Source organism: Camponotus vicinus, unplaced genomic scaffold (genome assembly GCF_025532165.1).
Source record: "Camponotus vicinus isolate PSW18456_S1 unplaced genomic scaffold, iyCamVici1.0 SCAF_4, whole genome shotgun sequence".
NCBI lineage: Eukaryota > Metazoa > Arthropoda > Insecta > Hymenoptera > Formicidae > Camponotus > Camponotus vicinus.
This window is the reverse complement of record NW_028141976.1, coordinates 20,943,409-20,960,690: the sequence shown is the minus strand read 5'-3', so window position 1 is coordinate 20,960,690 and position 17,282 is coordinate 20,943,409. Positions and strand designations below refer to the sequence as shown.

The 17,282-nt window shown below is 35.1% G+C and overlaps 1 protein-coding gene and 1 long non-coding RNA gene across 12 annotated transcripts in view; one reads left to right on the top strand and one right to left on the bottom strand.

Annotated features, from left to right (window-relative positions):
• Nucleotides 1–8,250, bottom strand: part of Ten-a (Teneurin-a transmembrane protein) — a 448,925-nt gene extending 440,675 nt beyond the window's left edge. For 7 of the 10 annotated variants that reach the window (XM_083098478.1, XM_083098483.1, XM_083098481.1 and 4 more), the window contains exon 1: nt 6,888–8,250. The gene's annotated coding sequence lies outside the window, so the exon portion shown is untranslated. The remainder of the gene's footprint in view (nt 1–6,887) is intronic. The other 3 variants (XM_083098484.1, XM_083098486.1, XM_083098487.1) reach the window with 2 other exon arrangements.
• LOC145971141 (uncharacterized) overlaps nt 1–9,179 on the top strand; it is a 239,991-nt gene extending 230,812 nt beyond the window's left edge. The window contains exon 4 of one of the 2 annotated variants that reach the window (XR_014438774.1): nt 5,210–9,179. This is a non-coding gene — a long non-coding RNA (uncharacterized LOC145971141). Of the gene's footprint in view, nt 1–1,443; nt 1,456–5,209 lie in introns of those variants that run through there. The other variant, XR_014438776.1, reaches the window with a different exon arrangement.
• The last annotated feature ends 8,103 nt before the right edge of the window (nt 9,180–17,282 follow it).

The following is a 17,282-nucleotide window of genomic DNA, read 5'->3' as shown; positions in this document are numbered from 1 at the left end:
ACGATTCGAGTAGAAGTTTAGATCAAAGTCTCTAAATGATTTAAAGCACAGTCGAGTTCGTTAAATAACGAAATAGAGAAACGAGGTAATCTGTTAATGTCTTGTGATGGTATTATATCTAATTACGTATACTAAAACGCGATTACTTTATTTATAAAAAATATAAAATTATTTATTTTTATTGAAAAGTGTGTTGGGAAATTTTATCTTTTCAAATTATAATTTCAATTACTGCGTGAAATATTATATAAAGAGAGAGATTCGATTAATTGTGATCAGTATTAATCAGTTCAATGAAAACTAAGGTAATCAACTTTGATTCCAATGCAAATAATTACTAGATTTGCATCATATAAAAAGTAAGCTGAAGCGCTTTTAGTATTAATTCCAAATGATACGAGTTTCACATGGTAACTCAACTGTATTTGGTATATTTACATTTAATCTCCGGCAAAATGATGGTTAGTCGCGTAATTAGCAAGAATGATTATCCGCTGTCAATACGTATATCAATCGTTACAATTATTTTAAAAACAGATTTGAAATGCGAACTATAGATCTAAAAGCCTTGATTAACAGTAAAAATTTTTTATCTATATTGTTAACGCTTTTTCTTTTTTTCTTTCCGTCTTTCTTTTTTTTTCTTTTTATTTTTCTTTGCTAAGTTATTATTTAACTGGACCTAAAATACTTTACGAAAAAAAGAGAGAGGAAAATGAGATTTAAATGAAAAATATATCAAATATAGAATTAGATAGATTTTTGCGAATTAAATATTGATATTTGTTATATTTTCTGATAAATTTTTTCTTGCCATTTAATATACATGATTAAAAATGCATTCTCGGTTTCACATATAATTATGCATTATTTATAATTTTAAAATTAAATAAATGAGCAATTTAATAGAAACTATTTAATTAAAGATATTTAATTAAATTTTAATTTTGAAATGCTGTTAAAATGATTGTATCAAATTGCATCGCAATAGTTGCTTACAATTATTATACCGGTTAGGGATTAACGACGTTAGAGATTATCTAACGAACAGCATTTATTAAAGAGTCGAGCAAATTCTAAATTTTGCAAATTGATTTTCCTATTTTCGTACACTCTTTATATGACACGTATTAATAAATTTTATTCTTGATTATCTGATATGAAGTAAATGATGACTGTTTGAAGCTGCTATATATGTTAATAATTTTAATGCATAAACTATGATTGACATTTCCGCGCTCTCTTAAGATTAAACTATTTTTTCGCATACAAATAGCGGATATAAGTTAATGCTGCTTACAACAGTATCAGAATTGTATTTCTGTTCCCACCATAAATTAGAAACATTTTTTCGTGGTACGCGAGACAACGATATTAAAAGCTTTACTGCAGATTTTTAATATTTGTAAATACGATGATAGCATATTTTTTTCGCACTTTCAGAGCTTTCCCAGCATAGCTTGACGAGTAATGGATCGCCAAAGCGGTAGAGGTGTTGTGATAAGGGTTGAAAAAATATGGACCGAGGTCGCGGAAAATGAGCCCAAAACTTTTACGGCAGATGCAAAGCAGCGCAGCTTATCGCGTGAATGTTTGTATGGTGATCTATCCTCCAGGAAGTCAGAACCTCCACCCCGCTTGGCCTACATACTGAGAGTTATGGCCGCAGCCGTGTCATACAACCGCACGAAGTCTCCGTGAGGCGTATAAGGAAATAGGAGCATTGCCTCCGCCAAGCATTATAACGTTCGCGCGGCTGTTGCAGTACGAAACAAGCATCGCTTTTGCACCGAGCGAAAATATTACGCGGCAACTGTAACATTCGATTTCCGTTCGTCTGCAATGAAAACATTGAGATCGGAAATAAAATGCTATATACTAATAACGAGACAGCTATTCACCGAATATATCGCAATAGCTTTTTTATAAAATATACATCGAGCGAAAGGAAGAATATATATCTCTCTGTTATAAGGGATGTAAATATTTTCGGTTTTAATCCCCCCTTCCTTGTTAATTTTTAACGTGCGCTTTTATTACTTGGATAAAATAAATATTCGCTATATGAATCTTGCTAAGTACATGTTTAGCATTTGTTAGCAGTATTTAGCTTAAAATATCGTCGTATGCTAAATACCTATGGAGAGTATATAGTCGTATCTCATGAGACAGTATGCGACAACCTTAATTCACACATGTGCACTTATTATGTACATATAACCCATAACAATGAGATATATCATTTGGATTGTGCGAATGTATTCAACAATTTGCGTTCTTGTTGAATGATGGCTACATATCGACTTAGCGGACCTCAACACGGGTGCATACGAGAATTTATATTCGCGTTGAAAGAAATGTTGTATGTGAAATTCAAACAAATTTGCATACACGAGAAAATCCAAAATCAAAAACCAAGAATTTTTAAATAAAAAATTGTACAATGTAGCCATCACATAACAGGGATACTGCTATTCTTATTAAATAATAACTTGACAATTATTAATAATATCAGAAATATAAAAAAAATGGACTATAGAATTGAATGGTATATACTGAATAGAATACACTCATAGTATATATCATCAAGTGAAGAGGTTTGATTATTATTTAATAAAAAATATATTTGTATGATCATTATACCAAATATCTATATAATATAATAGATATGTCAACGGGTCTGTATAACCGCTGTAACCTCTTCATCGGTGTGAAAATAACGATCGGTATAACGACTACCATGTGCGAAGCATGTAATTTTAAGGGGAAATGAAGACATGCGTTTATAATTCGTTGCTGGCAGGCAACGAACGAGTGAACGAGATAACGAGACTCATTGTCTCATTAACAGTCGTACTTGTTTTCAAAGAAAATCTTCGCTCGAGTTTTCTCATTCTACATACGATCTTGCGCCGCGTCATGGATGGCAAATGAATCTTCCCTCTGTACGCGGCGAGCGACGTTTGTAATTTTAGTTAGTCGTCGACAATTAGCGTAATTTCGGTATTTAAAAGACACATTATTTTTTTTGTGACACGTTCATATTTTATCACGTGTTTCTCGTCGTTGGCGCGCGTAACATGACTGTGGTGTACGAGCACGGTCATTTTAATCGATAAGCCGGGATATTAGCGATATTAGCGCACTTTTCTCTTTTTTTCCTCGCGGAGGGACCACTCATCTCTCCCTTCCTCTACATGACCGTAGCAATCTTATAAAATTTATGATAATTTCCGGTTACACGGTGACCTTTCTCTCGGCTCGTTCTCGGCTCTCAGTGGGCCACGGTTGCATAATTTTTCATCGCTATGGCGTCGCGCTAATGTGCGTAGTAATTCTTCGACTTTACTGGTACGCGAATAACGTCACGATGTAACGCTGAGAAACTGATGTTATACAATACGTATTATGTATTATGAGTTTAAACTAATTTTAAGCCGACATATTACACATGTACATACTCCGTACTTTTTGCTAATTAAAATCGGCTTAACGAGAGGAATGTAGTTAAAAGATTATACACATATGAAACAGATAATATTATTTTTTATATTAAAAAAGCTGAAGTAAATTGCAAAAGGCATGAACCTTTTAATAATATCGTTAAGGTAAATATGTAAAATGCAATTTGTAAAAGAATATAAGTATAAAAATGCAGCACAAGGAGAGAGATTATACAAACTATTATCCCCTTTAACAGAGTAGAGATAACCGCTAACCACCCCGTGCGGGATCGCATTTAAGAATGGTATCACGTTCCATAACTACCTAGTATACTACATATAAACATATGCTCAGGAAGAGAGGAGGGTGAGAATAACCAGATAGGCGTACCAAATAACGTACGTACTTATCTGAAACCATGTACTTTTCAGTGACAAGGGGATATGATTTATTGCCTACAAGCTTGCTACAATGACTCCGGTACGTGTTAAACTGACCACGTTCATCATTAAAATTAATGGGTATTGGATACTGCCCGGGGTAAGCGAAAGGAGAGAGGCAGAACGACTAAAAGTGTCGGGGAGTCCGATAGCCGAGGAAAACGTTGTTATTGTTCCAGTTCGATATTTTGTAGTATTTCGTAATAATCATCGGAGGAACGAAATATCGATTTTCTTTGCGATTTTTTTTTTATTTTTGCTAATAAATAATTAAATGAGTTTTACACATTAATGTTAAACGTAACAAATTTATCCGCATTTATTAATTTAATATACAAGGGATGTATTCTATTATATATAATCTGCGCAAATATCGATTTTCTTTGCGATTTTTTTTTATTTTTGTTAATAAATAATTAAATGAGTTTTACACACTAATGTTAAACGTAACAAATTTATCCGCATTTATTAATTTAATATACAAGGAATGTATTCTATTATATATAATCTGCGCATTCCATCTCGAAAACTGTAATTTTATAAATCTATGTAACCAACGGTCTCTCCGAGAATGATGATGTCCAGCGCATGCAGTAGTTACGTGCATTTTCACGTGTTCTGTAATTGTTCTGGGGTGTCTATTGTGCGGATGAGTGTTAAGTCTGCAGCCCGACATCCATTAAAATTAATGGGGATTGGGATAACGGGGACAGTCAGGCATGATACCGAGCGCGAAGTGAAGTGATGCATCATTCACAAAGAAACAATGTGAATAATTCGATAATCGCATTATAATTCATACGTTACAATATACGCATTATTGTTAAAGCGATGATTATAATATTCCGATTAGAATGTTAATGCACGCTTGATATTCATAGTATTCAGCATTAAATTTAATCAATCATTTTTCCATATAGCTATACTTGCTCGATATCAAATTCAGATTGACATATTACGCTCTTAGACACCTATTTAGATACTTACTAGTGCTTTATGTGTGCTTAGGACATTTTTATTTTTCTAGTATCTGTAATTCTAGTATCTGGAATTGTATGTATTTCAAAGTACCGCGATAATGGCTATCGCTAGTCAGGTGCACATGCAATAATCGCTTACAATCAATTCTATTTTGTGGAAATAAATGGTATTATAAATCCGGTAATCGATCCGATTTACAGTCAAAAGCGAGACTAGTGGCATTGCATTCGATCAATTTATCTATTTGTACATTTACAATGCCTTTATTGCGGTATAGAATCGCATTACCTATTGGCAGCGTAACAAAATATAATCGTATAAAAATTTCTTTCTTCTTTTTCCAGATGTCGACGAGAGAAGAATGTGAGCGAGTGCGCAGGCTCGCCGAGCAAACCAATCGTCTATCATCGATGGCCTTTGCGGGGAACGATAGATTGCGTTATCGTTAATGACATTTCGCGGCCAGTTTTCGCGGCCAGCTTTCCCAGCCGTCGAAGAATATGAGGTCGGCGGCGAGACAAGAAGGCAGGTCAGGCAAATCGATCTGTCGGCGACACGTAACGCACAGCTAAGTAACACGTTAAAACCCCGCGAGCGTCCCGACTATGCTTTCAGCATATTTGCATAGGATTCTCCTCTCTCTGGTGGCGCGGCAGCCAGCTACCTATCCATGGTACACACCCGCCGAACGTTTACGTAGCTACGCAAAATGACAGCGCTACCATTACGCATACCCGGAATGGTCGGGATATTTAATCGGTATTCCGATTACGCCTATGCACGTCGGAGCGTATCTTCGAATCGCGTCCGGCCGATACGCTGCATGTAGAACGAGCCTGGCGATCCTTAAAGCGATGGAGATCAGACCTCTCCGCTCGTCGACTTATGTCAAATATGTGACGTGAATGCTAATCACCGATTTGAAGGAAATTTATTTCAGTACCGATTTTTATTTCATGCGTATGTCTGTATATATGTATATATATATATATTTATGTTTCTTGCAACAGAATTGAAGCAATATTACGATTGCAACATTATTACGCTCATTCTTGAGAAAAATATCGCTTTACGTTACGCTGCGCTCGCGATGTAAGATTAAAATATTATTGTCAAAGATTATCGATGACAGACAAAACAAATTCGCTTTGTAGGTCCTTATTTTTTGTAGCTTATTCTCAATTTGAAAAACAATTCATGAAGTAATATCGTGTGTTGGAGCAAAAAATGTTTGATCAAAGACGTAAAAAGTTTCATTAAAACTTCTTTGATCGCTGAAACAGGTAAAAACAAAGTATGCTGCCAATTATGCACTCCAGTTACGCAATGACCTACTGATTATTAAGATTAAAATGTTGCAATTATGCAACAGAAGTAATAAATTTTAATTTTACGCGAAAACACTGCCATTATGCGCTAACACGTAGACTACATCCATTTTTATTTTTATTATATTTCATACAACTGTTGTTACCAATATTTTAGCATCAAATATTGTCTATTTTATCTTTTTTACGCTTATAAAAATGTATAAAGATCTTAAAATCCTATTTTTTTTAAATGAAGATGCATAAAGGGAATTAAAAAAAGAGAGGCGCACATAGAGTCGCGTATATTGTAATCGTCTACGTCGTAGCTTCACATAATATAGAAGGCATTCGTACATATCCAACAAGAGTTGGATTCTAAAGTACGAAAAGTTCCCGAGTTTTCTTGAATTTTCATTACGTACCATCCGGGAGCAAGGCGGAAAGGTCTCTAAAGGGGAGTCACGGTAACACCAGAAGCACAAGCGCCTCAGGTTCTATCTCTGCAGCGCGTAATTCGAGATCCTGCCCGCTGTTCGATTATAATTTCATTTGCACGGAAACTCTCACGATTAATGTGGCGGTGCCAACCTATTCCCTCTAATTAAATCCTATGTACCAACCGAGGTATTACGTCTAATTTTAGAATCGGGCACCAGACTCGGGTATCGAAGATGTGTACGTAGTGACGGTACGAGAATCGAACGAGACTCACCTCAGTTCGATGCCTTGGCTACGCTTGTCATTTATGCTAACGATCACGTCGCGTGGCTGTATCTTCTTATCACCGTTGCACTTCGGGGTAGTCACTTTGCCGCGCGAGTGTACGTCAGGCACAGACGATTACTACGTACGTTCACACATGTACACCTTGCCTGACGATAATGATGTAGTGACACCCGCTGATGATGAGATCAACGTCTATCTCTATCTATTTCTCCCTCTCTTTATTTCTTTCCGTCTTTCTGTGTATTCATGCGATTCAATTCACTGCAACGTGAGAGTTCCGCTCGGAGCACCGATGTGCATACATACGAGCAAACTCGGAGTTAAGTCAGTCACCTATCGTTGCAACTTTCGTCGCACACTGCTGCACTGTCACGGTTCCGCTGCTTTTCTAGCTCGTCGTTTTAGCGAATCCACGGCGATCTTAATCTCTCAATTTCTCGCGAGCGCGCACATCAGCGTGACTACCACAACGCGACTAAATCGGAAACACGGAACTCTTGAAACGAATTTACGTAAATTCAAAACACAACGGTCCGTAAAGTGTCACACGAGTTGACGCAAGAACGTCAGTCTAATGTCTCTCTAATTCGCGAACGAGCGATACGTCGAGATGTTTAATAGTTTAAATTTCGGAGATTCTGCCGTCGAAGGCGCGTAGTTTTTTAGACGCGTATTTGATCGCGATCACAAGCTTGGCTTCGCGAAATTGTTCTTTCACATTCGTAGAACGCGAGACATCACTCGCACGACGCGAGGCGAACAAGCGTCCAGCTGATCCACGCCGATCGAAAGGAGAAAGGAGTAGGAATGCGTGGGATAGAGCTACGAGTCTCGCGACAACGTGCGTGTTTACCCGCGCGACGACGTAAACACTCCGCACGAAAGCACTCGACTGCTCGGCAGGGGTGGCTGAGCGGCACAGTTCGGTTGCTCGCGCAGTAGCTTGGTAACGCGGCGCAACAGTGCGCAAGTTGTGCTTTTGTGCGGCGAATGCGGACTCCGGTACGGGGGCTAGCACCTATGATCTCGCTCTCTCTATCTTTCCCTCTTTCTTTCTCTCAATCTCCCCTTTCTTTCTCCCTCTGCACTTTTCGTGCTTTCCGCCCTTTTGTCTTTTTTTTTTATTTTTTCTTCCTTTCTTTTGTATGCCACCGTTTTCACCCCTTTTCGCTCTCTAGTCGCGTTTTCTTTCCCTCGCTTTTCTACTCTCCCACCGATTCTCTCCTACACCCTTTCTCTCCGTCTCACCAACTGACTAACTGACTGTCGTCCGTCTGTCTACCTGCGCCGCGGAAGAGCGGCCACGGTGAATCGCGAAAAGTAACTGGCGAGCCGGCCGACCCCGATTGGCTCGAGTCTGCGCCCTAGCGACAACTCGGGTACACCGGATATAAAATATAGACGCCTAGTGTGTACGTATACCTACGCGCCGCTCTGCGCGGTACGCGGCAACACGGGGGTTGAAAAGGAGGAAACTCTCCTCTCCCTGCGACCCCCACTGGGTCTCGTCCTCCCCGTTACCTGGTCTCCTCTTATTCTATTTTCACTCACTGTACCAGTAGTCTCTCTCTCTCTTTCTCTGTCTTTCCTCGTCCCTCGTATTCGTTCGCTACGCGCTTCATATTCTCTCCTTCCTCTCTTCGTCTCCTTCTCTGTCTCTGCGCGTTCTCTCATGTCGTCTCTTCGCTTCCCTCTCGCTTCACTCATCTTGTTCTCTCTCTCTATCCTCCTCTTTACTTGCTTCATTCGTGACTATGCGTCTTGTATCGCCTGCCGCAGCGGCGCCGATATACTGTTGCTAGTACGTTGTAACTGCTGATGAAACCTCAAGGTGCATACGTATCTGCATGCGAAAGAAAAGGACGCAGGACGCATGAAACACGAAGGCGAATATTTGTCTTAATTCAGGATACACATTAAATGGGTACTGAAATTACATTGTCTTGCAAAAGTATCATTAATAACATTAACTGCCTCGTTGGAAATGCCTTCGCGATAAAAAATAAATATGACATTTTTCTAAGCATTTATGTGCATATTTTTATCGCTGCAGGTCACGTGGATTATTATCACATATATCACAGGTAAGGTAAAATATAAGTAATGTGTGGCAAATATACTCCTAAAACTATGATTAAATTTGGTGAATGTTCTTCCTAGCTACGTATTTTAAGTTTAAAGTCTACATTGCCTATTTAGGGACTAATTGCGCGCTTGTTTCTTCACGGGAAATTACCTTGCGCTTAGACGGTATATCGATTTAGTGATACTATATATACGTGTATAATGACAATGTACATTAAGTATATGTATGTATTATACTTACATATATATATATATTTATTTATATATATTTTTTTTTTAATTGGCTATAAAAATATTGTGAAAATAAAGATATTTAGAATGTGTAACTTTCTTTAAGAAGCAGTTTAAAATGATACATCTATTTACATTGCACATAGATTCGTAATGTATGCTAGTCTAAGCTGAAATGCGCTGTTATGATAATATTTCTGAATATAAAAAGTTTTATGTCATGTTTTCGTTAAAATCACCAGTTGCGTCTCACTGTATTGTTTCCGTTGTGTTTTCAAGAAAAGAATAACGATTTTTCAAAATAATTAGATGAAAAACACTATCGGCAAAGTATGGGAATAAATCATATCTCATTAAGCACATGTATTTATTTAACAATTTGTTATCTACTATTATCGCAATTAATAAAAGCATCACCTGGGGCGATAAATTATATATTAGCATATATAAGTTGTTTTAATTTTGTATCATGCGATTTTTCAAAATTTGCATAATCATATTAATACGCTGCTGTTACTGCCGACAAATATCGACAGAATTTTTTATAGTTTTCTATATCGACTATCATATATATTATTGATTTCTAGAATGTTACATATTTTTGAATTAAACTATATAATTATATAATATAATTACCTGCTACTTTATTTGTGTATAATTAAATCCATATTCTATCGACAGTTATTTAATTAATTTAATTATAGATTATCGAAATATTGATTTCATCATATGTTATAAATTTTTGGAGCTATTTAAAATATAACAATCCGTTATCTTATTTTTATAGATTAAATTCGCGATCATTTATAATTGATGAAACTTGATTTTCTTTTGATTAAAGAGATCCTCTGATGCATCCTCAATATAAGATTATATTGTTATTCAAGAATAGAAATAGCAAGAACAGAAATAGTTTTACAAAGTTTGTCGCAAAGTCCAGTGTCTTAAAATATAGCGATAAAAATTTTAAAATTGGACAAGTCTGTCGATAGTCTAATTATTCATTAGAAGATTAATGTGATTCGAACATTATTCTAACAATAGCCAAAAATTTGGTGGCGGCTATTATAGCTGTTCGTATAATAGTTGTGTTTTCACGGCTGCTTTAACCAGACACGATAACAGATTTTAAGGCCCCGCGATTTCGTCTAAATTATACGCTATATTAAATTATACTCGGTCCGCGTCACCATTACAGTTTGTCGCTCAACAAAGTAGATGTGCGGAACTATTTCTGTTGGATCATTACCGTTATTTAATGGGCGCAAAACCACGCAGAATTCATACGTTAGCGAAACAACTATGTGCGCGCTGTGACACTTTGCATAACACGTCCTGATGATGTTTACATCCGCGCAGGCTCTTGCGTTATTCGCTGCTGCGTCAAACGATTTTGATTATTATACTTGATTTATATACTTTTCGAATTTTTCTTCAAGATATTTCTATATAAAATACATCTTGTAACATTTTTGTTGAAAAATAATATAAATAAAAAAATGAAAATGTATTCTATATAATATTGTTATACAAATTATACTTCTTATTTAAATACAAAACACGAGGAATAAGTTTTAAAATATGCATCAACTTATTATGTATTATGTGTAACATTATGTAGACACACGTAGACGCGCTTTTTCCCCTAACTCAGAGAAAGAAACAGTGCTCTCACGCAGATGCGAATCTACTCAAGTATTCTCGGGGGCAGAGATAGTGTTGATCATGAATAAACGATCGTAATCCTTCATTCAATCGTCCGTGCTCCACGCTCGGTGTAACGTAAGTATATTTTTTGCATAAAGAAGCAAGTAGCGAATGCTATATACACGTTTGCGTTACCGCGGATTCCAAAAGCTACGCCGGCGCACCTGTAACGGCTTGTACTACTGCGAAACAAAGGTCGGCTGCAGATGTAATATCTATCACGCTAGTCATAGAAGATAGCGCCTTACCAGAAGCAGCAGTACATCTTCCGCTAATTAGCATTCATCTAGCCGCGGTGAGCGCCGCGTAACGCGAATACGTTAATTCCGCCAACTTACTATCGCGTTAGCTTTGCCCCTTTGCTGTTTCGCCGAACCGTATTCCTCGATCGCACAATGTAAACGGAGCGCCAGCATCATTTCGATGCATCGAGTCTCGTGCCCGGAGAACAGCCTCCGTGCGTAAGGAATAGACGTGTTCATCGTGATAACCTGCCTCTAGGATGTATGGAATTACTCGATAAGCTCGCGTTCTCCACCAGGCCGGAGCCAATTCTAGATTGCGCGGGGGAAAACATCTCTATGCTGTCAGCGTTTCCCGAGAGAATTTAGAGTAAACAACATGACTAATGATAATGGTGATGCCCCAGTGTAATTTTATAGGATTAAACCATGCCGATAAATGCTTCTATAATAAAGCACAGTTAATTATCTATATCTATCATATAATAATTAGGAATATATTTATTTGTTGATTATTTTTTATAATGTTGAATTAATATTATTATTATCAATATTTAATCGTTAAAATGTATCAGAGATTATAATATAAAAATATTCTATCATTTTTACTATATACATACATATATATGGTGCGTTCAAATAAAATAGAGACTAAGATTTTTTATGGAACAATAATCTGTAGTACACGTTTCAGTTAAATGTATCATATGCTATACATTTTTATATTATATACATATTGCATATTATTTTTGTTTTCATTTATTCACTTTAATTCTTAATCTCTACATAGTGATATTAAGCTTGTCTGTTTTATTATAAAATATTTATATTTTTCATTTAAAATTCCTATCTAATACAAATTTTAAGGTTTGATAATGTACGTCAGATTTACAACACTCTAATTACATTAACGTAATCATTTCTTATCCTTTCATCTTATATTCTTAATTCTTAATTTAAATCTTAATTTAATAATATCTAAATTTTTCGCTGAAAAGAAATTATTTTTTCGACTAATATTTAAACTTGAAGAAATATGAGATCGTGGAATTACTTTTGCGATTGTATCAATCTTAATATTAATTTCAATAAGAAACTGCCTGTGTGTGTGTATTTCACACATTGTAATTATTTATCCTTCCTTTTCTTTTACAGCGTATTCGTTACTTATATTAATTACTGTGTATCTTTGCGCAATAACTATTATTTCTGTTTTACCTCGAGATAATTTGCCTCGACGTTACCTCATCCGAATTAGAGTTAACGTGAAATAGCTTGAGCATTTACGACTTGGTTTTTACGAAAGGAGGGTAAATAAAATATACTGTAATTTTCTTTAACGTGGAGGACGATGATGCCTACAACAGTCTTTGCAGACATGTGTAAGAATAATATTATATAATATATAGTATAAAATAATTTAATAAGGCTTCGAGACAAAGATATTAATGCACACTTTCTATTATTAGAATCATTTAAAAGACTTTATAAATATAAAAGAAGATTTACACGAAAAACAGTAACATATATAAAAAAAACAATAATATATTCACAATTCTTAACTTAAATATTTACAATTACAAAAAATTATGTATTATATTATTAAATTATGTATTATGCAGAAAATAGCACAAATCTTATAAATATATCGGAAAGCGGATTTTGTAAAGTTGAATCAGCAAATATGTTACTGTGATAATTAATCAAAGAATGTGCTTTGTAATACTCAATGCACACGATATTCAATACTCTCTGTTCGTTGAATCTGCTATCTTCGTTAAATTTCGCAGCACGTACTGCAAAGCGACGTGTTTATTATATTCGTGGAATAACTCACCCACCTGTGCGGATTATCCGTATGTAGTTGGAAGAGCTCGCATAATGTTTGAGTGAACGTCTGACCTGACATTTTCATAATATCTCTATTTGGATTGTCATGTTGAAGGAATTTTAGGAGCTAAATGAGAAAAGACAAGCATTCAACTCAATAATACATATATATGTATAATCAATTAACCTTAATATCTAACTGATGTCCCATCTTTTATTGGAAAATTGAGTATATATATAGCTTATATTTAGTTATACACAAATATTATTAGAAAAGAAATTGTTTGAGAATATGTCTAGAAAAAGTAGCTGTCAATAAAGAGAAAGAAATATAGGCCCGTATTTCTCTTTCGTTATAGTTAAGAAATATGATTGTGATTGCGTCTGGCGCAATAACATCCCTTAGACAAGTCGTGCATGGCATAGAGTCGGACTAGTCACTTGTTATGCATGATATATTGTGGCATGCTTTCTACGTGTCTTCGTTATATCCCTGTTCATATCTTCTCATCGTGCGATAGCACACTCTATTACGTGAATATTGAGAATAACATATCTCTTATCTCTTTCTCTTTTTCTTTTTTTTCCCCTTCTCTTTCATGTAACTAATATATAAACATTGTGGAATACGAGATGTGTTAAAAATATATGATAGGTAAATCCCATAATAAAGACGAGTTTTCATCAAGTTATATTAAGTATAAATTTAAGAAATTTCGTGCACGTCGATTATTGTCTGTCCGTTTATTTGAATCATTAACGAATAAAAATACTAGAAGAGAAATATTGAATAGTTTTAGTACATATTTGCGTTTAATTAAGATAACTTCTATTGAAATATATATTATGATCATCAAATAACATCAGTTACGTCACCTGAGTAAATGAAGGCAAACAACTACAGGCTCGTCCTACAATTTGCGTGCAGAATGGTCGTTATATACATGTATTTACGCTTTCAACGATGCTTCATAGAACTCGGATATCGATATAACGAAGAGATTGTACTTGTGTAAAGTATATATAGACAGTTCGTAATATTGCTCGTAATTATTATAGATAAAATATGAAATACATTGATTATGCTCGAAAACACAAATTAATTAGATTAAATATAACACAAATATCGGATTCTCTCTCGCAATGAATATATATGATGATATGTATAAATAGCAACTAATCAAATTAATATTTTAAAATGCTACATAGTTATACACATACATTTAAGTACATATTTATAAATACTAATGCAAATAAATGTAATCAAATGAAATTAAATGAAATATATGGAATACGTGGCGGTTTATTGCAATTATATCTGCTCCTCGCGTTTCTCTTTTAGTATTTTAAGTTTGTTTACCCTAACTTTAGCACAAAGAATGCATCAAGTGTGTACGATCCGTCTCAAGAGTTTTACGGCATCAACTACCACCGTTCGCTTGAAATACTCTGATTAAATGTCGACTGAATGTTTCTCTTCTAGTGTAAACAATAAACATTTCCGCGAGATGAAAATTATATTCTATGTTACGCTTCTCTTCGTGAAAATGCTGTTTTATATCTACTATCTTTCTTCCCCCCAATCGTAATAATAAACAGAAAATATATTTCTCCCTGAAATTTTTATACCGTTATTTATACATATATATTATTCTTTACAATAATAACAGTTCTATTATTTTTTTACATATTAAATAGATTGTGGGAGAAAATATATTTAATTCATACATATGTACATATGTTGATAAAATATAAATAAATCTTTATGTGTTCTACATTTGTATTCAATAACAACCTGTCATGGCGGAATTCGCGCGACACACAAGTCTGCATACATATATACAAAATACGTATAACAAAAGTTGGAAACTTATAAGACGTCAGAAAGTTTCTAAGATAATACAACAAGACGCAAACGCGTTCTGGCAGCGTCGGCAGTACTACAACTTTCCCAATTTGCTATCTATGACTACAACTGCAGATTCTAACTCAATATGCGCCCCTTAATATTCATCAAATTGGCCAAGCGTATAACGTCTTTAAGGCGTTGTCCAACTTAGCCTAGATCAACTAGATAATACTTGTGCGCTAACTTTTCCAACTAGACACATTAGACATACGTGACGTAGTTAGTTCGGAAGATATCGTAACGTTTTGCGGGAGAGATAATACAAGTTACGTAATGTAAATTATAACAGCGCTGTTCCGAGAAATTTCAATATTACGATCCGTTCGTCTCTCGATATGAACTGTACTCATTTGTAATTATAAATCTACTTCTAATTATCCACTGCAATTCGCACGACGCTTAAAGAGTTTGCCTAAATATAAAGTTAGATTGGCTTCGTTTATCTAGCCATGAACTTAGCTTTCAAACTATTAAATTCGCGAAGATTATGCCGCGGAAACATACCAAGTAAGTTTCTTTGCTTATGCCTGTACAGAATAAATGCATTCTCTGCTAATGGTTTTCGTTATGACATAATGCAATGAATATCTCATTACAGTGCGCATGGTATTATTGAAATCGATATCATAATCGATATACCAGAGTGAGAAATTCCGATATCAATACAGATGCTGAGAGAGAAGCACTGTAAATTATATAGAATGTCCTAAATATCGTCCATTTAGCTGCGACTATACTGGATAAACTTTGTGTCATCTATTTCAGTATTGTGTCATCTATTTCGAGATATTAATAATTTATAGAATGTATATGTGTGTAAATAATACCGAAATAAAAGCTCTCTATATATATTACACATAGTAATTTTCTTAAGTACATCATATTTCAAAATTTTCAATTATATTTTTAAATATTATTCCTATTATGGGACATATTATTACATTAATTCACTTGCTTTAACAGTGTGCTGTTCTAATTAAGAGTAACTACTATTTAATCAAAGTTGACTCTCTTCAAGAGCTTTTTGCCCGCGCATTGTATAGCGAATGCATCTCGCTGGATAGTTTTTAATTACGCGAGTATGCGAAAAGCATCGCGCTTGTACTTTATTTCAGCGGTCCTTCATGAAAGCATAAAGTATCCTGGATATATCATGAAGTTTTCATAACTCACGCCACTTACCGTGAATATATGTTCAGCTTGGCCGCATCACTGATATTACCCCTCGCGTTGCGCGACACTTTAGTCTACATTTATGATCACTATAAGCTAAGATCGTTATTCCCGTAGCCATATTTTTCATCATTATTGACTAATAGGGTCATAAATCGATGGACGACATGAATGAAAAAGTGTAGTGGCCACATGTCGTTATCGCGCGATGATCCACAACGAACTAACAAGAAATGCCAGTCGATCTAAATTTAAAACATTAGATTTTATAATCTTAGAATCAAAAGAATTGTTTTACAGAGTGATATAATGCATCGTTCTTTTCGCGTCTCTCTTTCTCTCTTTCTTTTATATATATAAAATCTTAATAAGTCAAAATGGCTCAATAAGTCAATTAGTGTACATAAATAGACACGACGATGACCATTATAAATGTAAACCCCTAGGAACGTCCGATATTCCAAGCGCAGTGAAATAAATTATGAACCATATTAGGTACTGAAATAGAGAATTAGCCACCGCGAGCCAGATAATCACTATTCATCGTTTACATCTAAGATTATAGCAGTAATTAGCCGCGCCATTCTCTCTTTTTCTTTCTCATTATTTGCTCATAAGAATATAATCGATATAATTAGCATCATGATAAGTTTACATACCAAATATGATAGAAATTGTTATCAAAATTATACGAACCATAATTTAATACATAATTAAATTTAATGGCAACAAATTTAAAAGCGAGTTACATGTATATATATATATCATACTTCTTTTATAATTATTCCAAATATATGCAATCCCACAAACGAAAAATATTCAATATCATGCATTAAATCGTGCAAGATATTCACGCATCATCTTCGTCTGATCGCACTGTCAATGATACATCGATGTACTTATCTCCTTACAGACGAGGTCTTAATCTGCTTTAAGTGCACTCCAACGTTCGGCGATTTCGTTTGAATTAAGACACGCAAGAACCATCGCCGAAGTCTGTTTGTCGCTACGACAGTGAAATACAGCGGACCTCGTTAGCCAAATTTCGGTATTATCAGCTCATTAGCATATCGTATTCGGGCCGAGATAGAGATATAAAAACGTTAATCCCCGTTAAGTGCACTCAAGTCCGTCGATTCGTTCGAAATAATGGCGGGGCGCGGATATACCCTCCCGTTCTCGTCCAGTCACGCCGCTTCCTGGT